At 50.6% G+C, this 22936-nt stretch overlaps 1 long non-coding RNA gene across 2 annotated transcripts in view; it reads left to right on the top strand.

Annotated features, from left to right (window-relative positions):
• Positions 1–10388, top strand: part of LOC140848647 (uncharacterized) — a 29972-nt gene extending 19584 nt beyond the window's left edge. The window contains exons 1-3 of one of the 2 annotated variants that reach the window (XR_012129738.1): positions 1891–2516; positions 4412–4580; positions 10209–10388. This is a non-coding gene — a long non-coding RNA (uncharacterized lncRNA). Of the gene's footprint in view, positions 1–1890; positions 2517–4411; positions 4581–10208 lie in introns of those variants that run through there. The other variant, XR_012129739.1, reaches the window with a different exon arrangement.
• Positions 10389–22936: the final 12548 nt, after the last annotated feature.

Raw genomic sequence — 22936 nt, 5'->3', positions numbered from 1 at the left:
GCTTGAGAATCTGCTAGCAGGAACATTTTTTCTGACAGTTTCTAGGTTCAAGAAGGAGCCATTTGAGTAGAGAGGTCAAGAGCCTCTTTTAGGCAAAGAGAAAAGGAGACTCGCACCATACAACTGTCAGCCCCGCAAGGGTTTGGTCTGGAATCCCTTCCTATCATCAAGGGGAAGGGGGGGGAGTTTAATTCAGTGATGCAGAGTAACTTTAGAATCGTGCTGTATAATAACCCAAGGCCTTCGCGGGGCTGTAATCTATAATCACAGAAGTTGCCTCAACGCTGCACTGCCTAAGTGCTGGAACGCCTTGGCGCTGGAAAGTCTTCACCCTGATTATGTTATTTTAGCCTCTCGATGTTCCCATTTAGAGGTGGGGAGCAGGACCAGCACCCCCAGTTTAACAATGTTGACTTTAAGGTGGAGATAGACCTACAGCCGGAGGCTCCAAACTCCCCACCCTGGCCTTTCCTCCTTCCCCAGCAACCTCCAGGAGTTTTGGGGGTAAACTGAGGAACAGCCAGAATGGCTCTCAGGGGCGTTGACTGCTGCCTCTTGTTGGCCACCTCTGGACGTCGTTGTTCTGTACAGGAGTCCCTGGCACTGGTTTCCCATGGCAGGCAGGCCGGCCTCTCCCTGTTGATGGGGTGGAAGCCTGGCCTCCAGGGCAGGGGAGCAAGGTAGGCACCCCTCCCTGCTGGCTTCTCCTTCACAAGGGGCCTTCCTGCCAGCTGTTTTCTGGGAACACCTGGAACGGCAGACAGGTGGTTCCTGGCAGGACAGGCCTCACTCCTGCGTAACCCAGGCCCTGAAGGCCCAGAGCCGGCAAGGCCCCTTCTGCAGGAGGCAAGGAGAGGCTAGGGAATTTCAGATGCCCTGGGCATTGAGTGGGGACCAGGGGGGCTCTCTGCTCTCTTCCCCTTCCCTGTGTCTGCTTCCTCCTGCCCTCCCTCTCATCTCCTTAGACATTTAATTGCTTAACCTCCACTAGGAGGCCAGGAGGCCAAGGAGCAGCACGTCTGCTGCCACGCTCCTTCTGCGGTTGGTGGCTCGCAGAGCCTGCTCACACCCCTCCCTGCCAGAAGCCCTGCGAGGCAGGTAGGGACATCCACGGCCCACCCAAGGGATCCGAGGCTCAGGCAGGTGAAGTGCCCAAGAATGCTTGTGGGCGTTTGGGGGGGTATTCAGGGAGTATGATGGGGATATCTCTGGGGTTGTGTCACCAGTGTTCTTGTTGTCTCTTGCTGCATGCAAAAACACCCCAAAATGTAGTGGCCTAAAACAAGAGCATTTATTTTGCTGAATATGGGCAGGCTTTGGGGGCAACATTTCATCTCTGCTCCATGTGGCATCAGCTGGGGAGGCTGCACTGGGGCTGGCACATCTTTATACAAGGTGGGCTGTTCACATGCTGCCCGAGAAGCTGGGGTGGGTTAAGAGCCTCATTATTTCCCCATGTGGGCCTCTCTGCAGCCTGCTTGGGCTTCCTCTGGGCATGCTGGCTGGATTCTCCGCCCAGGCACCCCAAGAGAACCAGGTGGAGACTCTCTCCCCTTTGAGGACCTAGACTTGGAAGTCACATAACATCACTTCCATCAAAGCAGTCACAAGTGTTCTCGGGACTCAAGGGAGGGACATACGACCCATTACTCAGTGGGAGGAGTGTCAGAGTCACATCATAAGAAGACCATGTGGGATGGGAGATTTTATTTAATCCATTTTTGGAAAATAAGCTCTCCCACACTTGCCTGCCGGTCTGTTTTATTAGTCAAGATGTGTGAGGCTCAGCCTTGAATCTCAGTAGCTTAACACAAGGAAGCCATATTTCTCACTCTAGTTGTACTCCATGTAGGTTGGCTGACAGCCATCCCCTGCCCTCCTACCTGTAGGATCCTGGCTCTATCGCCTTTATGAAACTGTCATCTTAAACTTGTGCCTTTGAAGTCAGTCTAAAGCAGGGAGAGAAAATGTAGATGAAAGTACAGGGGATTTTAATGGCCAGACCCAGAAGTGGTACCCAACACTCACTGTGGGCCAGAACCCAGCAGATGGCCCCACCCAACTGCAGGGGATGCTGGGAAGTGTAGTTTTCCCATGTACCCAGGGAAAGGAAGGGGATGGTGAGCACTACCTGGGTTCTGCCACACTCATCTCCTAAGACCTCACGTAGAAAGCACAGGGGTCAAGTTGCTCCCTGCTGTATTCGCAGTACCCATCACATTGCCTGACATGTCGTAGGTGCTCAGCAAATGTGTCTGAAATGAATGAATGAACAAGGAGATGGCTGAGCTTTGGGGTCAGGCTCCTGAGGCTGACTACATCTTCCTGTTGATGAAGTTTGGACAGTGGTGGTTCTCATGGTTTGTTCTAGAGTTCAAGTTTAACCTCGCCTTCACTGACACAGCAAAGATCCCTTGTGGGAGCTGTGCCCAGGGTGCAGCTGGCATGGCTGGCATGTCAGGCAGCACCCATGTTTCCAGGACCCAGGGAATGACCTGCAGCTTCAGTGTGCAGAGGTGAGTGCTGAGGGGCGTGGGTGGGGCACCAACAGCATCTGTCACCTGGGAGTAGCCACAAGGGAGGGGTAAGGATTAGGTTTCTAGGGCGAAGAAGCTTCAGAAGAGTGAGAGTCATCCTCCGAATGGAAGGGATCGTGGTTAAAAACCATGGATACCCACCCACTCCTGCCCCAATGCAGAAATCCTGGGGCTGCCTCAACTCCTATAGCAAAGAGCAGCCAATGCCCAGTGCATCCGTCTGGCTGCCCCTTCTGGCAAAATGGCAAGTGAGGGTTTGCTTGATTTCCAAGTAAGAAACTGTTTTTTCCTGCTTAGGAAATGTGGGTGTTGTTAGACCCTGAAGGGTAGTATGGGGTGTCCCCCAGTCCTCCTGGGGTTGGAAGCCTACTCTTCCTACTCCCCCATGAGATCCCTCCCACCCTGTCCCAAACCCCCCCTTAGGGTCCCCAAGCCATGGATGCTGAAGCCCCTGACAGAGCTAGGAAGCCAGGTTATGTAGCATTGGGGGAAAAAAAGAGGAGAGGGATCCGGGGGCATCCACTTGCAGGCATGTCACAAAGTAGGCAGTGTGACGATGCGAAGATACTCCATAGGTGCTCCATTCATTTGGAAAAAAATACAAGAACTTTGCATCTCTACTTTCATTGATGAAAATGGTAGTAATGAAAATAGAAACAACAGCGGTCAGTTGTTGAGTGCGAGGTGCCAGCTGCTTGTAGTGAGTATCATGTGAACATTTTTGTTAGTTAATCCCCTCATCCCACAGAGGCCAGAGGTGAGGCACACAGAGGTCTCCCCAGGGAGCTGTCGCATGGCATTGCCTTGGAGGTAATCAGGGCTGGGTAGGCCTGTGGGAGGGTGGCCTGTGCCCTTTTCGCTGAACCCTGGTTTTTCCAGTCAGAGCACTTGTCTCTGTTACTCAGCCCTCAGGATAACTTGATTAGTATCTGTTTTTCCTGACGAACTGTAAATCCCAGGAGAAAAACTGTTTCCTAACAGCTGTGTCTTTACTGCTCACATTGTGGAATCAAATTGATATTCCTTGAATAAATGAATAAAGACCAAAGAGTCAGTTTCTTCAGGACTTCTGACAGGCTCCCTCTGACCCCTAGGAGCGATAGTGCTCATGGAAGGTCTAGCATTCGAGTGTAACCCGCATTAAACTCAGAGAGACGGGCCTAAGAACCTTGGTCTCCCACTGCTATAGCCTTCTGACAACTCCTTCTCCTTCTTTTTGAAGTCAGTTATCTGCTGATTACCAAGCACTGGGTAACAAATGGAATTACTGGATCGAATGGTATTTCTATTTGTAGTTTTTTGAGGAAACACCATACTGCTTTCCACAGTGGCTGCACCAATTTACATTCCCACCAACAGTGTAGGAGAGTTCCCAGTTCTTCACATCCTCACCAGCGTTTGTTATTTCTTGTCTTTTGGTTAGTGGCCATTCTAACTGGTGTGAGGTGATATCTCATTGTGGGTTCGATTTGCATTTTCCTGATGATTAGCGATGTGGAGCATCTCTTCACATGTACTACTTGCATTTGATGCTGGAGCATTGCTGTGGGTCAGATAACACCCAGGAATAATGTTTTACCAGCTATCTGGGCATCCTGTAACCCAGTCAAGTTGGCACATAAATTAACCATCACGATAGCTTAAAACAACACATTTCTGAGAGTGGACTAGATGCAGGTGGGTGGATCTCCCTTGGGACCTCTCACGGGCGGCTGGGGCTGGAGTCCTCAGAAAGCTTCACAGGCTGGATTCCAAGGTGACTTCGTGCACGTGTCCGGTGCCTCATTGGAGATGCTTGAGCAGCTGTGGGCTGCCCAGCAGTCTCTCCCTTTCTCTGCAGCCCTTCTAAGTGGATTGCTTGGGTCTCCTTGCAGCATGGAGGACACTTGGACTTCTTACACGGTGACTGACTTTCCCTGGAGTGAGAGCTCCCAGAGTCCTAGGGAGAAGTTACAAGGCTTCCTGCAACCTGCCTTCAGAGTCCTGCAGCATCGCTTCCTTCGTGTTCTTTCGGTCAGCAGCGAGCCACAGCCCAGCGCAGAGGTAAGAAGAGGCGCTGCACCAGGATGTGAATATCTGGAAGGGTGGCTTACAGCGGCGGGGCGGGGGGTCATCTCTGAAGACCAGCTAATGCAAGGCTGAAGAGGACGTGCGGTGTAGTAGGTAGGTACCTGTCCTGAGGGTCAGAAGATTCAGGTCCTGGCTCTGCTGGTCACCCCTGGACAAGTCTCTTGACCTTCCTGGGTCTCAGCTTCTCAAGGTATAAAATGACAGGAGTAGACGAGATGAACCGCAAGGTTCCCTTGCTCTTGGCCCCCGAAAGCACAAGCCTGGCCCCGCTCTGCAGGCTGAGTTCCGGGTGGAGCGGTGGGGGGGGGAGGGGGCAGCTGAGTTGCCCACCTCCAGCTCCCAGAGCGCATGACCCTCAGCTCTGCTCCTAGACGTGAGAACTGAGTACAGCTGGGACTCGAAGGCCTCGGCGTCAGAAACAAATGGCCCTCCCCAGCCGGCTCCAGGCACATTATTCACGAGTTCATTATTGTTTAACTTAATCACCAAATGTCATCCGAATGCCATTTATTCTGCCTTCTCACCAGAGATTTACCTATTTATTTTACATTTCAAATGAATTGTTTATTATTCTGTCATTTGGGGCTTTATTTTGTAATTCATTTGGCAAGTTCCAATGAGTTGGAAATAATGCTGTACTGAACACAGTACCTTCTGGGTGCCCTTGGGAGGTCTGCTCAGGCACTTTCCACCTTCCTGAGGGGTAATGATGAGGGAGATGCAAAATTCTGCTCCTCCGTCAGTCCAGACCCTGATTCCATGAGACTCTCCGGTGCACGCCAAGGGCTGGGGCAGGTCAGTAAGAAGGCTCAGGATGGGCTCTGCAGTGGACACACCTTGACTGAGTTCTGACTTTGCCGCGTAGTTATCAGCCTTGGGCCTTAATTCCTTTGGGCAAGTGGCTTACCTTCACTCAGCCAGTTTCCTCATCTGTAAAATGGGACAATTAGGCATCAGTATCTACACCGTGGTTGTGAAATTCAGTGGGAGGTGGCACGTCCAGTGCTTCCCCAGTGTTTGGCACATAGTTACCACTCCCTAAATTAGTTGTGAATTCATTTCATCCTGAACTCCAAGTAGAACAGGATGACCCAGATCAGCCTGTACAGGAAGCAGGGGATTAACGGCCAGAGGGCTTGAGGAATTTAAGTACAGGCCGTTCCAGGCACAGGTGGAGCGCAGGGCCCTGCTGGGTGTGGCTGACCCTCTCCCTCAGCCTCAGTCCTGGCTGGGAGGCTCCCAGGCCCACTTGACTTAACCAGCCGCCCTCCCAGGCTTCCTTGCTGCTGCCGAGACCTGGTTGCTGAGCCAGCAGCCCCGGAGCGGCCACTGATCTAAGAGACAGACAGCCCCTGGCCTGCCACCAGAGCCCACAGCTGCAGCACAAGGCCTCACTGTGCCTCCAGGCAGCTTTATGGTTGTGCCGCAAAGCCGGGAAGGTTCTGAGCTGGGCTCCCTTCAAAACCGATGGGGAGCCCCCGCCCCCAGATTCTGATTCTTAAGCCTGGGGTGCATCCCAAGGGACTCAGGACAACTGCCTTCTGTGTATCCTTCTCCAACCCAGAAGCTTCCCAGCCCTCTTGGATTCTTAAAAAAATTAAATTATTTGCTTTTTATATTACAAGATCGATATCCTTAACATTGAAGGAGACCAGGAAAACACAGAAGAACCCATTTGAGGGGACACGGCGATCCTATTCCCCAGAGTGCTAACATTTTGGGGGATTTATGTCCTGTCTTTTGTCTGTACATCTATTACAGCTAACATGTTTTGCACTGTGCTGGTCCAGCTTGTCTTTCCAATTAACGGAATAATGCTCATAAATGTCCCTCCTCAGTAAGTTTCAGTGAGTGCCCGTCTTCCGTGCCCACTCTGGGACTGGCTCACTCTGTTATTTCTCTCTCTGGCAGATTTGCCTTCCCTCTTCCGGACCCTGCCTTTTGGCCAGCATCCTAAGATGCTAAAATACGTTCCTCTTCACCTCTTTCCTCCTCAGGCCTCCATGTTCCCTTTTCACTGCCATTGTCTGAAAAAGCTACCTTTTCTTCCCACCCTCTTCATCTGCCCAGCGCCCGAATTCTCATTCTTGCCCCTCCCTGTCCCCCAAGAGCTCTAGGGCAGCACCTGATAGACATAGAATGTCAGCCACTTATGGAATTTAAAATTTTCTAATAGCCACAATCAAAAAGTAGAAAGAGATAGGTAAAATTAGTTTTAAGACTGTATTTCATTTAACTTAATATACCCAAACTATTATCGTTTCAACCCGTAACATGTAATCAGTATCAAAGTTAATAATGGGATATTTCACATAAGAAAAATTTTTTTTAGTACTAACCCTTTGAAATCTGGTGTGTATATTGCATTTACTGTGCATCTTGATTCAGACTAACTTCATTTCAAATGCTCAGAAGCCACGTGTGGCCAGGGACTATTGTATTGGATGACACATATCTAGGGGGCTCACCAAGGGACCAATGGTTAAACCCAATCACTCTTTTTCAGGGAAGCAGTTCCTAGAGTTTGTTCTGTCCAGCTTGCCCTCCCATGAGGCTTGTATTTCGCTCTTGTTATATATTTGTTTCTGAAACCTCTTTTATGATAACACTAATACATGGTCATTTCTAAGTATCAGACAAATCCAGATACAGTGATTTAGATTTTTGAAATAAGATGTTTGTGACTTTCCCCTGCCAAGGCCATTACAGACACCCCGTCCGGGTCAGGCAGGAGGGTCACCTTGCGTTGGGATTAATTATGGCAAGAGCCCAGAGAGGTTGCAATAGTCACTGCTGAGACTTTCTGAGAATCAAAGGGAAGGGCAAAGGGAAGAAATCTGGAGTTTGTGCCAGAACAGGGCCGAGGAGAAAGGGAGCCCAACTCTGTCTCTCCTCTGCCAAGTGTAACGAGAGGACACTCACGCGGGCTGGTTTCAGCACAGAGAAGGGAATGTTTCAGAGAGTCTTCAACAGCCTACAGATTCGCTGGGCTGGGGACTCTGAGCTCTTCACACTGATTCCTATGGCCACACAGCAGACCTTGGCCACCAACAGGAGGCTGTCATTTCCACAGTCAGGAAGCCTCTTGTGGAGTTTTTTTTCCAATTTAATAGTGAAAGGCCTTCCCACCTCTCTGACCCCCACATCGTTGATGTTTTTCTTCTTCCTCTGAATTTACTGGTGGTCTGTCTTCCTCCCTCCCACTCCCACTACAGATGTCTGTGCTGCCAGCTGTCTGTCCAGACACCTTCTTTTCTTCCTCCACGTTCCCTTATGAATCCGAGTGAAACCAGCCTTTACAATCTCACTCTGGCTGACACCCACTCAAAAAGCTCCCAGCTCCAATTCTATCCCCTCCTTGGCCCCAAATAAATGTGATAAATAAGTGAATAAGAAATAACACTCCTACTTGAGACTTGTGATCAGAAATGGGGCACCATCCTCAGAGATTTTTGAAACCTCAGTGACCTTAAGGGGAAATTGCTCACAGTCAGCACAGTCAAGATTTTACCAGCAAGAAGAAAACTGAAAGCCTTATCTTAGAGAATCTGCCTTCAAATGCCTCCCTGCAGTATCCTGGGAGCACAAGACAGATTAAGAACTGAACTAGGTCGTGGTTTTTAGGAACCATATTCTCCAAAAGATGGAGGAAAAAGGTTGTCTGCAGATCTCCTTATAAAGATCTCATGAGAAACAGTACTTTCAAGGGATACGCTTTGGTTCACTCTAAAGCAGGTGGTTCCACCTCCAACTGGGGTCTGACCAACTGACTGCTTCTATAAATTTTTGGAAAAATAAAAACTAAACAACAACAAAACTCCTATCTCATCTCTGGGGGCAATGCCCCATTGTCTCATCCAGCCTTCCCTCGTGAGCCTTAGACTGGACATGAGGTACATGTTCCACTGGGATCTCAGACTCAAGATGTTACCATATTATTACCTGATTTTCCTTTCTTTTCTTTTTTGAGCAGTGAGAAGTCTTTAAGGCAAAAAGTATACACTTGAAGAAAGGGGAGTGCGGGCAGTGTCAGAAAGGAGGCACCCTCAAAGGCTTAGGGTTCTGTCTTTTAATATTGCCCAATTTTCTTACTATTTTAGTAACTGGCATTAACTGACTGCTGTCTGAGGATGCTGAGTTTCCACAGAGACAGGCCCAGGGACACGAGTGCAAGCAGTTTATTTGCGAGGCGATCCCAGGAAACGCTGGTTGAATGAAGGGAAGTTAAGTTGCAAGAGGTAAAGGGAAGGAAGCCACTGCAGGATGTGTTAATGAACAGGTGAGCGCTGTGAGCAACTGGCCTCACTCCCCTGGGGACCTCTCAGAGCCTTCGCAGAGCAGGCTTCAGAGTTGCCCCAGCAGAGGGGCAAAGAAGCCAGGTATTTACCCACCCCCTGATGTCCATCATCCCTGTGAGAGAGCAGGAGTGCTTACATGGTGAGTGGAGCCCTGGAGAGGACCCACAGAGGCCTGCTGTAGGAAGCAGGCTTTTGCAGGAAGGGTGAGTGCCTGTGGGCCTGGGGGGCACCCACAGCAGCTACTACAGGAGCATCTTACATGCCAGGCGTTTGCTGCTTGGTTGACACACACCACCTCATTGAGTCTCCCGCAGCAACCCAGGGAGTAGACACTCTTATGACTGGGGCTTAGAAGTGGCAAAGGATTGACTCAGGGTCACATTCGCCCAGGAGGTGAGGGGGCTGTGCTTTGGGCTACAGAGCCCATGCTGTCCCCTCTGTCACGGGGCTGTGCTGCCCCATGTCAGGCAGCTCTTTTGAGGGTAGCACCTGGTGAAGAAATGGGAGGCAGACAGAATTCAGGGGCTCATTTCCCTCCCACGCTGTGTGTTTCCTTAAATCACAGGGTTCTTGCAATTTTCTGAGCTGTCGGTTCCTCACTTGGTGGGATTTTTAGACTCCGAGGCGGGAGTTCTGCCTGTGAAGGCCTGGGAGGGAAAATGAACCAGAAACAGCACTTGGAGGCTCGGTAATCACATTAGCTTGATTTTGATTGAAGAAAATATGTTTGTGTGTAATATGCTATAATGATTTTTTTTTTTTCTGAGAACAGTCATTTTCTTGGGCTTTGAATGATATGTTCCAAAGAAGGTTCCCTCTCCATTTACTGGGTTCAAAACCTTGGTTAAGCACATGAGAAGAAAATTATTTTCACTCTGATTTCTTTTACCTCTTCACTTTGTTATGCTCTTTAATAAAATAATAATAGCAGTAGTAGTAATAATAACAGCAGCGATCACCAACAGAGAGCTAACTGCAGATGCAAAATGATATGTGTACATATGCTAAATTGTGTATATATATATACTATTATATCTAAATATCTAAATGTAAATATGTAAGTATTATATTATTTAATCTCCTCAATAACTTTGTGAGATGCATATCCCCATTTTGCTAAAGCTGAAACTGAGGCTCAGAGAGGTTAAGTACGTTGCCCAAAGTCACCCAGCCAGGAGTCGGGGGCTGAGATCCATTGTCTGGTGCCAAAGCCCCGCCTCCATCCCAGGCTTGCCCTGCCTCCCCCTCACCGTACACCAGCACCACCCCACCTTCCTGAATGGGTCCCCTCTTTGTTTTTCAGGCTCCACTTTCCAGATGGGACCTATGTGGAAGCTGGCCCTCCTTCTGCTCTTGTTCCTTTTGTACATCAGCAGCGAGGCTGGGAAACTGCGAACATGGTCCCCTGCCCTGTGTTCCTGGAACCACTGCCCACAGCTTCTGCCCAGGGCCTCTCATCACAAATAAATGCGTCACAGCATGATTTGTGAAGGGTGTCAGGACTGTGGGTGATTTTTTTTACCTTCTGTTTCGACTTCCATTATTCTTGCTCTAGTGTAGGTGCCATGAAAAATAACAAAGGCATTTGTCTTCTCTTTTTCTGTTCTCTCTCCTGGCTGTCTCTCTTCCATCTTTTCTCTTTCCATGGCTTGTCTTGGATGTGAATGACCTTTCATGGGCCCCAGCAGTGGCAGGGAGCAGCTCCCCACCCCACGAGCACCGCTCCATTTGGGGACTGTGGTTCTGTCTCTACCAGTTGACAGGTGTTCCAAGAAAATCTAAAAGGAAATCCTTCAGAAAAGATGCTCTGAACATCTAGCCAGCCACAGAATGAAAGGCAGCGGGACCTGGATCTCATGCCCACTTACTCAGCTGCAGCTGTGGCCACATTATGGACATAATCCGGGGGTGAGATGAGACAAGGGACCAAGCTGAACTCCCTCCAAGCTCTGCCAGGTCATTCACTCATTCAACAAACACTGAGCACTTGCGGTGCTCCAGGCACGGTTTTAAGCACTGGGAATATAGTAGGCAGGTGTTACTGCCCTCATGGAGCTTAGATTCTAGCAGAGAAAAAAAAAAACAATAAGATAAATAAGTAAATGGGAAATAATCATAGTTTGTGAGATAGTAACAAAGTAAAGCAGGAGGTGAAGCTTGTTTGAGGGTGTTCTGAAATTTTAACCAGAGTGGCCAGTGAAGGCCTCCCTGAGGAGGTGGCTTATGAACAGACCTGACGCAGGGGTAGGGTGAGCCACATGGTCTATGGGGGAGGGCATTCCGGGTAGAGGGAGTGGAGCAGGTGTTGATTTTGAAGGACATCAGGAAGCCAGTGGGGTTGGTGCAGAGTGAGGAAGGGTGGGAAGAAGGTTGGACAAGAGAACCTGCCCAGAACCTGCAGGAACCTGGGGCCACCAGAAGGACTTTGGCTTTGACCTGGATGGGATGGGCGCCATCAGAGGGTCTTATGCAGAACAGGTTTTAAGCAGAGTATGGGATCCCTCTGGCCACTGTTTCTGGAGAGGAGTTCCAGGGTCCAGAGGGGAGTATGCTGCAGGCCAGTGGGCACACACTGGCCCACTCCAGGTTTGGGTCAGCACGGCAGCAGAGGTGGTGGGGAGCTGGCAGCTTCTGGGTTTTTGGAAGTTGGCACCAATGGGACCTGTGGATGGGTTGGTTGAAGTGTGTGTGAGTCAGAGGTAAGTCAAGGATGACATCTAGGTTTTTGGCCTGAGCATCTGGAAGGATGGAGTTGCCCTTGACTGAGAGGGGGCAGGCTGTGGGGGCTGCAGGCTTGGGGAGAAGACGGGGCAGCTCCACTGAAGCAGGACAAGCCTCTAGGTGGGTAGTAAGACAGCCGAGCCCGGATCTCCATCCAGCCACTTCCCTGCTCGCGTGTGTAACTCTCTGACCTTAGCTCCTCATCAGGAACACAGGGCTTCAGTCTCTTCCCAGGGGCTCTCATGGGAATAATAAAAATTGCTAGCATCTATCATGGGCCTACTGTGTGCCAGAGACCCCATTATGTGCTTTATATGCCTTAACTCACTCTTCACAGCAACCCTGTGGGGAGGTATAAGTTCATCCCCACTTCACAGTTGAGGAAATTGAGGTTCAGAAAGGTTAAATAGCTTGCCCGAGGTCACACAGCAAGTGAGCTTCAGAGGCAGGGCTCAAACCCCGGCAATCCAGCTCCAGAAACACTTTTTACCTCCTTCCCTGCCTCTGGCATTGATAAGACGATGGCTGAGAGCGCCTGCACCCAGTGGAAACCCCTTCTCTCTGTTCCTGTCCCTTCTGACGCCCTCAACCCTCTTTCCTAGGTTCCCACATCTCAGATGGAGCTCGGACCTGGGGAGTGTGTGGGCAGGAGTAGGAGTGGAGCAGGCCGATCAGGGTCTGTCAGCAGGACTGTGTGCGCCCGCGTGTGTGTGGTTGTTGCCCACTGCTGCCAAGGGGACAGCTGCGTCAGGCAGAGCTCCCTCGGCCGATGTGTCAGACAGCTCGCTGTGTCTGTCCTGTAATGAGGGAGGGAGTCAGACTGCTTACGAGTCAGCTGACAAAAGGTCTCAGATTACCCCGACGTGGCAGGTGTGCGGGTGAGCGTCTGTACCTGGGTGTGTATGTGAGTGTGCGCACAAGCACAAGGGTGTACTGTGGGTCCATGTGTGTGTGCACATGGAGAGGGTATGGGGGGCTGGAGCAGAATTGAATATGGGATTCTCTCTTTTGTAGAGAAAAATCACCACCTGACAATTCCAATATCAAAAATTATTTTGCTGTTTCCCCTTCTTTTTCTTTAGAGCCTGAACTCAAGAACTGATAATAATGATAGTGTCCATCATTCATGGATTGCTTCCTTAGGGCCAGTTACTGTGCTGAGCACCATGCATGCATCACCTCACTCGTGTGTCCCAGCATGTCCTGTCTTTATGCCCATTTTATGGATGAGGAGGGTATAGAAGTTAGGCAGCTTGACCCAGGTTGCCCGCCAGTGGTGAGATGCTGGGATGTGGCTGACTATAGGGCCTGCTGGGTTTCAGTGGGGTCTCAGGGGGTGTGCGGAAACAGTGAGACCCAGACAGCTAGCAGACCTGAGCCCTACCATGGAGAAGCACCTGCCCACACGCTCACTGGGTCAGAGGGGGAAGCAAGCCGATGTGTCAGTGACTTGGCTCCTATTTCCCTTCCTGGCTCTGAGGCAGTCGTGTGCAGGGCACCAAGCCTAGGGCAGCAGGGCTGAAGGTGGTGTCTGGACCAGCTGCATCAGCCTCACTTAGAAAGGCATAGCTGTGATTAAGACGTCTGCTCAGGGTCACATAGTTGGAAGCAGGGGCAGCCAGGACTCAACACAGGTCTGCTGGACTTCAGGGGCCATATTCTGGACATCACATGGGCTGCGTCCCACACTATGAGCAGGGAATGTCTCCCAGATCTCTTCCCCTTGTCACTGCTTTTTCTTCCACCCCAGCTCCCAGGGGTCCCCTGGGGGTGGTGAGATCTCCCGTTCTTAAGCAGTTCCAAATGTAACCGGCTAAGGTTAGCCCCAAAACTCTTGAAAGGCCAAGTCCTAGCTGAAAGCCAAAGGATAGAAGGCATCTGTAACATGTAGATCCCACCAAGGGTGCATATCTAGAATAAGTGAAGAAGTCCCTACAAAGCAATATGAAGAAAGAGGCCACCAAAATGGCTAAGGAAAATATGACAAGGTCCTCAGCTTCATGAATTATCAGGGAAATGCAAATTAAAACCATAAGATCCCACTACACACACACACCACAATGATGATAATGAAAAAAAGACAATACCGAGTGTTGGTGAGGGTGTGGAGCAACAGGAACGCTCATAAACTGCTGGTGGGAGTGTAATGGTAGAACTACTTAGGGAAATCGGCAGCATCCTGAAACGGAACCTGTGTGACCCAGCAATTCTACTACTAGGTGCGAGGTCCCTCTGGTGTGTGGGGCCCCAGGCAAATTTCTTTTTTTTGCAGGACCCTTGTTTAGACAAACAATTTTATTAAAAATGTGTTACAAAGGCCATGGGTCCACATGAGGCATGGGGATTCATTGATGAAGATTTAGAATAATGCACAAGGAAGAGCTACTGATGTATTCGTTTACTCTATAGTCAGTTTCTTTCTTGTCTGGTAAAATTCTTGATAGTATCTGGGTACCACCTCTTCTGTTTAGATCACCCTCTCCTCCTGTGCTCTGTCATCAAACATGCCATTCTTGGCTAATTTTATTTCTCCCACTGGGAGGAAAAGACAGCAATGCTGTGAGAATTCACAGCGCTGTGGCTCTCTGGATCCCGTTGCTATTGAAAAAACCCAGATCTCATCTCTGCAGGTTCCCTGGCGCCATTTTCTCAGCACTGCTGACAGCATCTCTTCCTGCCTCTGAATCTGACGTCTGGTGACGGCCAGAGGTTGTTTCTGAGCGCTGGTGATCACGACCACAAGGGCAAGTCTTACCCAGCATGTGAGTGAGAATACGTTTTCAGAAACGTGAGGTCTCCTGTTTGGACTTTTCCAGTGGACACATGGAACAACACACCTTCATGTCTTGTCTTGAATTTTTGGGTTGTCATCATTGCATTCGCAGAATGCAATCTCTTTCAATGTTGACTGTACCCCCGCCTTCCAAACATCACCAGCAGAGAGAAAGGCAGGGGCCCTGGGACCAAGCAATAAGAGAGACCCCTTTCAGGCAAGGAGTGTTATCTTTTGTCCAGCATGGCCTAAGACGGATTGAGCACAAGGCCCCACACTGATAGCAAAGGGGAGGCCACCAACCAGGAGGGTCTGCCTGACATGCGGAGTCCTGTGGAAGGGGGTGGGTGACTGATTGGGGTGTAGGGCGGGAAGGACACAGGGTCCAATACACTTGCTGCCAGCCCGGCTGCCCTTGTTGCTGCAGACCGGAGATGTCACTGCAGCCAGAAGGCAGATGGGCAAGAGCTGATGCACAGCTCAAGCCCAAGGGTCGGCAACGGACCGACCAATGGTAGCCCAGAGCCCTGAGCTTGTCGTCCTGTGTTCTGAGCAAGTGAGTCATGCTGAATCAGCGTGTTGGCACCATTCTAGTGGCCTGATCTTGAACAATCTCACAAAAGAAATGCCACACTGGCCAGCAGAAATGGTCTGTATAGTGGGCCACCCTCCTGGAATCAAGGCCCCCCCCCCCGGTCCCAGGACAATCCATAGGTATGAGCCCTAGAGCCCCACAGGGCATCTGCTGGCCCATGTGTGGGGTAGGAGGCCAGAGAGAACACCGAAGGAGAAATAGGGACCTGGGACCAGCCCAGTCCTGGTCTGGCTGTGGGGTGTCATGTCCAGAAAACACTCCTCACCCTGACCATCCCAGCCACCAGAGGGGGACTGAGGAATTCCGAGGGAAGTTCTCTGAAGTGCGGGCCCCCGAGGCCCAGGACCCTTGCATGGGTCTAAGAGTGGTGGTGCCAGGGTTTCCCTTTGGGAGACAGGGACTAGAAGGAGGCCTGAGAGGGCCCCCGGTGCTGCTAGTCTCCTGTATGTTGATCGGGGTACTGCTGGTCTGGGTCTGTCACTTTGAGAAAGTCCATTGAGCTGAACTCTGAGAATGTGTGCTTTTCCACATGTATTTTAAACTTCAATAAGAAGTTTATCAAAGTTAAAAAAAAAATGAATCCCAGCCGAGCATCTTCTGCCCATCCCACCCTGAGCTCACCCACCTTACACAGGCTGTCCTTTCTGAGACCTCTCCCTACCTCCCACCTCCCTGGTACCAGCAGAGACACCAAGCTGGAGACGGTCAGGCTGCGAGAGTCACAGGCCCCTGCCTCACACCTGGGGAGAAGCTGGGAGCCAGGGCGAACTGCGTGGGGGTCCGGGCACCCAGGGAGGGGAAAAGCCAGATGTGGCTGGGGTTGCAAAGTTGCGTCTTCCCTGTAAGAAAGCATTTATAAGCGGTCTGTTTATCTATTAAACAACTCATTAGAGGAGGACCTTTTTTTTAAAAAAAACAACTCACTTGTACGGGTGGAAGAAGAGGACTTTCTTTCCAAGGGGAGAGTTTGGGGAGGGCAAAGAGGAAAAATAAGAGGCCTTGAATTAGCATTCTCTCTGACCCTGAACACAGTTGGGAATGTGACCCAGGAAGGTTGCCCTTTGGGGTTTCTGCTCAAACACTGCTTTAGTGTTTTGGAGCTGCTGTAACAAAGGTCCAGGGGTGGCTGAAGCCACAGGAATGTATTCTCTTACAATCTGGGGGCTCCGAGTCCAAGATCAAGGTGTTGGCAGTGTGGTTCCCGCCCTCCCCACCCGAGGCCTATCTCCTTGGCTTGTAAATGGCTGTTAGGTCCCTCTGTCTTCAGATGGGGTGAGTGGGCATGTGGCTGAAAGGCGTGAGCAATCGCTTGCAAAGCCCAGAGACGGGCTGTCCTATTTTTGGGAGGCGGTGTGGAGGAGTGGTCTGGGGCGTGGAGTCTATAGCCAGTCTCTGTCACTTCTTAGCTGTGTGATTCCGGGCAAGTTCTTCAGCCTCTGGGAACCTCAGCTCTCTTATCTGCATGGTTCCTGCAGAGATCTGTTGTGAACATTTCAAGGATTAATATCTGTAGAGTGTGTGGCACATGGTAAGGGCTATGTAAGTGTTAGCTATGATGATTTTCAGAGTAACACAAACAGCTAAAGAAAATGTTGGAAATCCAGAAAAACTTAAGCCCCATTAGCCTACACTATTAGCAGAATTGATATGCTTTTTAATTGTGAGACATGCCCAACTAAACAGTGTCTCAGGACTGGATAGGTTTGGAGGCCCCTGGTCACTTGACATGAAAAAGCCTGAAATTGGACATGACAAGGGCAGGAGGGGAAGCCTGGAGCTCCTCGCCTTGGCCTGAGCTTCCCAAGCATGCTGGGGTGGAAGGTTAGCTCCAGGTCTTTTAGAAGAAAGCTGATTTCTCACTGTACCCCTCTACCCCCACCCCCTGCAGGCTCCTAATCTTTTTGAGCTTGTAATTTCCCACTGTTTCCACGGTAACCTGCATTGCAAGGAGCTCTTTTAAGGATCTTTTTGATTCTGTGTGGCCCTGGCTTCGGCTCCTGAGCAAATGTGGCCTCCACTGGGGCCACCTGGATTCGGCTAAACGGTATTCTCAGGACCTCACATGCAACCCTACACCCACCATTAGTGGTTCTGAAAAGCATGGCGGCAAGGGTCACATCTGCCCCAAGGATGTCTGCCGTCTCCACTGCAGCCAGTTCTCTGCTACGTCTGAAGAGGAGATCAGCAGGAGGTTGTGTGTGTGTGAGTGTGTGTGTGTGTGTTAGTGTGCATGCATTTGTATGGGAGAGAAAGCAGGGGTTTATATCCTAATAAATTCAACTCACTAACTATATGAATCTAACTCTTATGAATTTAACACTTACTGAGAACACACTGAATTCCACTCCAAAACCCTAAGGTCCAGGTGCTTTTCTTCATTCCCACTCTACATGTGAGTAAACTGAGGCATGGGGCGAAGCAGTGAATAGCCCAGGGTCCCACAGCCTGTAAGCAGCAGAACTGGGATCCAGACCCAAGGAGGCTGGCTTTGGAGCCAGCGGGCTGAGCCGTTACACCCCACTGCCTGGCTATTTCTCAGTCTCTTGCAACACCTCTGGCATCACCCACAGTCTGATCGCTTCTGCCTGGTGTCCCCAGGCCGGGGGTGGCCTGTGTGTGACACGTGCACTCCTGTCTTCTCCTTTTGACGTGTATGCTAGACCCAGATACCTGTTCACAGAGGTCCTCCTTCTGGCCCCAGACACACCTCAGCATCCTTCCCAACCCCGGGCTGCAGGGAGCCGCCCCCCACCAGGGAGAGAAAATCCTGTTCTATCAGGCTTATACCAAAAGGGACCGGATTGGACCCTGTAACCCGTAAAGTCTAGGGGTACACCTGGCTTCCAGGTCCTGTGTTTTCTCCTCTTGCTGGCACTTTGTACTGCGTTGGCTCCAAACGGGCTTCCCTCCCGGGTGGCAACATGGCTGTCAGCAGCCTCAGCCTCACCTCCTCAAGGCCTGGGCCCAGAAGCTGCCCTCCAGTCCACGGACCACTGGGGTCAAGGGGATGGAATTCACCCCCAGGCCAGCCTGGGTCACGTGTTTACCCCGGACTGGTGCTGACCTTCTGGCTCCAGGCAGGGCCTGTTCAGGGCCTATGGCCTGAGAGCGCAGGAGGAGGGGTCCCTGCGGATCTCCATCCCTTTCCCCTCTGGGGGAGGGGCATCACCTTCCTCTCTTTGGGTCTCAAAGTCCTGGCTCCCATTTCTTTGGGGGCATCATATCTGCAAAGGACTGAAGCCTTCCCCCAAAGTGTGAGGGCTTTTTTCTCCTAGGTAAACCCTCCACCCACCCAGACTAGGAAAATGAATAAGCTCAGCTACCTGGTGTGTGCGCATGTGTGTGATACACACATGCCTCAGCATCCCAATGAATGGTGCTGGCACCCTGCTGGTGAATCAACGAGGGAATTTCCCATCAGGAGCTGAGGCTCTGCCATCTCTCAGCCTTCCCCATGGATCTTCAGGCCTTAGCCCAGGGCAGCCAAGTTTGCTCTTCATGGCACTGATGGGCTGGAACCTTTCCACTTATGCTGGCTGCCCCCAGATTGGCCGCCGCCCCTGCCTCTGTCTGGGCAGCAAACTGATAGAAGATGAAAGTAGTCACGAAGATCATCACGAGGCCTCCTATGAACTAGGCTCTGGGCTGCACCCTGAGGGTGGATTTGCTTACTAGACTTTTGTAAGACACCTGATGGTAAATTCTGTGACAGCAGGGTTCCTGTTATGTTGCCCACAACAGACACTCTGTTAGTAATTGTTGAATGAATGAATGACCTTATGACGTAGGTACTCTTATTACGCCATTGACAGATGAGGAGACAGGGGATCAGAGGGGTTTAGTAACTTGCCCAGAGTCACACAGCCCAGAGATGGCAGAGGTGAGATCCAAACACAGGCCACCTCTGCTCTGAAGTACTACCCTGGCCTAGCCTGCTGCTCAGCTGTGAAGAGACCCAGGGTGTGGTGGGGCTGGACCTCGGGGCCCCTGCCCTGGCCCCCGTGGGGGCAGCAGCCTGTTGATGCTGGGCTCCTGGGCTGCATCTGGTTCAGTCTGTGCCTGGCCGCATGGCTGAGCTGCCTGCTAAGCCATGCTCCCTTCCTACATCTAGTCTCCCAGACACAGTATGTTCTGGGTCACGGGTGCCTGTGATTGAGCCTGAAGCACCAAGTGTACTGCCGGTTGGCCCTGTTCCACCAGGCAGGTCATCACCATGGAACAGCTGAAACCTTCTGCCTGCTCCTTTCATCAAGGTGTGACACACAGCTCCTTCTCTCAGGGATGGTCAGGGGACAGGGCACAGCTCTCCTTTAATGAGGCAGCAGCCTGGCTGTGCTGAGGAAGTGAGTCAGCTCCAACCCTCTTTTAGAGAGAAGTCCATGCCGTCTACTACCTCCAGGACTTTACACATAGTGTTCCCTGGCCTGGAACATTCTACAACCTCCCTTCCCTCACCCCATCACCTAGCTGATTCCTACCCACCCCACTCCCCCAATCAGATTCCCCAGAATGCCCCCATATCCCTTTCCTTTCACTGTCACCCATGTCATTTCCTCTTCACTATCTGCTTTTCTTACTGGACTGTGAGCTCCATGAAGATGGTGACACCAGGTGTAGCATTTACAGATGTTTACTTAGAACCCAGCTCAGGGGTCTCGGTGAAAATTCAGAAAAGGAGCCCTTTCTTGAAGATATTCTACTACTATCTGATAGACAGTCATCCTCCTCATTCATACACAAATCTAATAATGGAAGTGTGACCAGTTGCTCCTACATTTTTGCAGTGCACAGCCTGAGCAACTGTATGTGGCAACCTCAGTACACCTTATATTTGTTAACTGACTACAGTTGTAAATAAAATGTAACTCAAATTGCTCAAATATGTAAACCAAATAATTTAAATAACAAACTGTGTGTCTGTTTAGGGCCAAAGGGAGTTCAACCTCTGGAACACAGGGAACTGGGTTGATGACAGAGATCCATAAAGAGGCTATTTAGAAAGACAAGACCCAGAAGTGGGTCAGGGCTTTTAATGTGCAAATTAGTGACTATTTATTTAGCAACTTTTCTCCATTGTGTGTGGCTACATAGTTGGAGATTTAACTCATTTAGGGATTTAATTTTAATAGAATAACAAAATTCCTTGTTAAAAATAGCTTTAAAGTGAAACATTTTCCCCTGAGCAAAGCTGGGACTCCATATAATTGGCACACTGGTGTAGTGTGGGCAAGATGGGAGACAGGAGAAACCTTTGTCTGGATTCCGTGATGTCCTGGAGTCACTAAGCTCAGTTCAGCCTCCTGGGGTTTGTATCTAGGCTCTGCAGGAAGGATGTGGGGAGCTTGGTGACCTGTGTGGTGGGTACAGGCAGGGGCAGTCAAGGTGTGTATGGGGCAGTGAGCAGAGTGGTGGGAGAAGAAAGGGAGTCCCCTCTGCTGAGCCTGGCTGTGTTTGGGGCACTCTCTGGGCCTGTAGGCAGATGATCTCACGTCACCCATATGTCATCCGCGTCAAGATCAGGTCTTGCTGCTGCCGCCATTGCACAGATGAGAACACTGAGGCTCAGGATCAGGGTGGACAAACCTTTTCTGTAAAAAGTCTGATACCAAATAGTTCAGGCTTTACAGGCATAAAGTCTCCATTGCAACTTCTCAACTCTGCGCAGATAGCATGAAAGAGGTCAGAGATATGTGTAAACAGATGGGCGTGACCATGTTCCAGTAAAACTCCATTTACAAATGTAAAATGATGCGTGAATGCTCAGGATGATTAATTGGCCACCTTGAGGCTTAATAGAGGAGCCGTTATAGTGGCTGAGAATACGGAGTATGCTTGGGTTTGAGTCCCATCTCCCTCATTTACCTGCTGACCCTTGGCAGATTTCCTAAGCTCTTTGTGCCTCAGTTTCCTCTTCTGCAGAATAGGGACCGTACCAATACATGCCTACCGCGTAGGATTATGTGAGGACGGGGTAAGCACGGCAAGCAAAGTGCCTGGCTGTGCTCTGCAAGAGCGGATTTGAGTTTGGGGGCAGCTTGACCCCAGAGCCGGCACTCTCCGTCCTGCAGAGGGTGGGGCGGTGAGCTTCTCTCAGCCCCTCCTCCAGGGATCCGCCCTCGAGGCCGCTCCACCCCCAGGCCCCATGCAGTCCGTCAAAAATGTACATGCTGCTGCTGAATCCTCAGCGCAGCTCCTATTTCTCCTGGTGAGGCCGGGTGCAGAGGGTGGGGGTCTGTTGGGGGCGTACAGGTTTGCACTAAAAAGAGTCCAGGGTCTGGCCTCCCAGGCCAGAGTGCTTTATCTCCCACTGTTCCCAGCTCCGGGTGACCCCTGGGAAGGGCAGGGCCTGTGCTTTTTGGGAAGTTGACTGGACAAGGGGCAGCCCCCACCCAGTCGCGGCTGCGTCATTGTGTCATCGGCAGGTGTCTGTGATGCGGCAACTGCAAGACAAGGATTTATGGGGTGAAGTGAGAGGGAGCCGCGCTGGCGGATTAGCCACGCTTGGCGCCATTTAGCAAAGGGAGAAGAAAACGTAACGAATGAGATGCGGTCCTGGAGAGTCAGCTTCCACAGCCCATAGATTTCTGCCTAAAAGAGTTTTTATACAGTGAGGCACTTGCTCAGCAGGGCTACTGTGTGTTTACAGACAGGGTTTTTAAAGGAATGTCTACTCCTGGTCTATTAAGTCACAATTAGCCGAACTCTAATTTACGAGCATAATTTGCTGTTGCCGTCAGACTGGGGCTGCCCGGCTTGCTGGAAGCTGTGAGCCTCTGGCGTGTGCTAGGGGGCTAACGGGAGGGAGGCTGCGCTTGTGCTGGCCATTGGCAGGGTTCCTTGGGAGCAGACTGGGTATGGAAGGTATCCCCAACCTGGGGCGGTTATTTGGTGCAAAGCTTCACACTAGTTTTCAAATCATTATGACAATTCTGGGATAGCTTTGGATATTCTAATTTGTGACTGAGGAAGTGGAAGCTCAGAGATGTTAAGTAACTTGTGTGAGGTCACACAGCCCCTAAGTGAGGGAGCTAAAGGCTTAGTCTACAGCTGGGACCGTGGGAGTAAAGTCTTAGGACGGTCCCTGGCACTGCTTTGACCTTGGAAAGATGACAGATTTGGGCCCCAGCCCCAGCCTCCTGGCTCACTGCTGTCCCTCAGGACAGTTATGGAACCTCATTTTCCCTACCTGTCAGATGGGCATGATAGCAGAGCCCATCTCATTAGACAAATGATGGGTACAAAGGCTTAGCCTTGGATTGGTTTTCCAGGGCTGCCAAAGCAAACTGACCACTAACTGGGTGGCTTAAGCAGTAAAATGTACTATCTCATGCTTCTGAAGGCAAGAAGCCTGAAATCAAGGTGTGGGCAGGCTTGGTTTATTCTGCAGGTTCCAAGGAGGAACCATCCCAGGCTTCCCTCCTGCCTCCGCCTGGCCGCCCACAATCCTCGGTGTTCTTGAGCTTGTGGACGCATCACGCAGATCTCTGCGTCCATCTTCACGTACCGCCACCTCCTGTGTCTGTATGTCTCTCTTCTCTTGGTTATAAGACACTTGTCATTGGATGTAGGGCACAGCCAGTTATTCCAGGATGATCTCCTTTCAAGGTTCTTATTTAATTATAACTGCAGACACTCTTTTCCCAAGTAAATCCATAGTCACATGTTCTAGGTGATAGTAATAATGAACAATCCATAATAAATAATAATAATAAATCCATAGTCACATATTCTGGGTGGACATATCTTTTGGGGCATAGTCAATAGAGTACAGCCCATGAAAAGAGGTCAGAAATGCTCTTTTCAATCATCAACAAGGACTTGCTGAAAATCCTCCCCAGCAGCCTCCCAGCCCTCCCACCCACCCTTCCATTCCTGAAAACTCAGACCTGAGCTCCGTCCCTTCCCACCTCTGGATCTCAGGGGCTAGAGAAGGATGCTTTAC

Source organism: Manis javanica, chromosome 4 (genome assembly GCF_040802235.1).
Source record: "Manis javanica isolate MJ-LG chromosome 4, MJ_LKY, whole genome shotgun sequence".
Lineage (NCBI taxonomy): Eukaryota > Metazoa > Chordata > Mammalia > Pholidota > Manidae > Manis > Manis javanica.
This window is presented reverse-complemented; position numbering and strand designations above follow the sequence as displayed.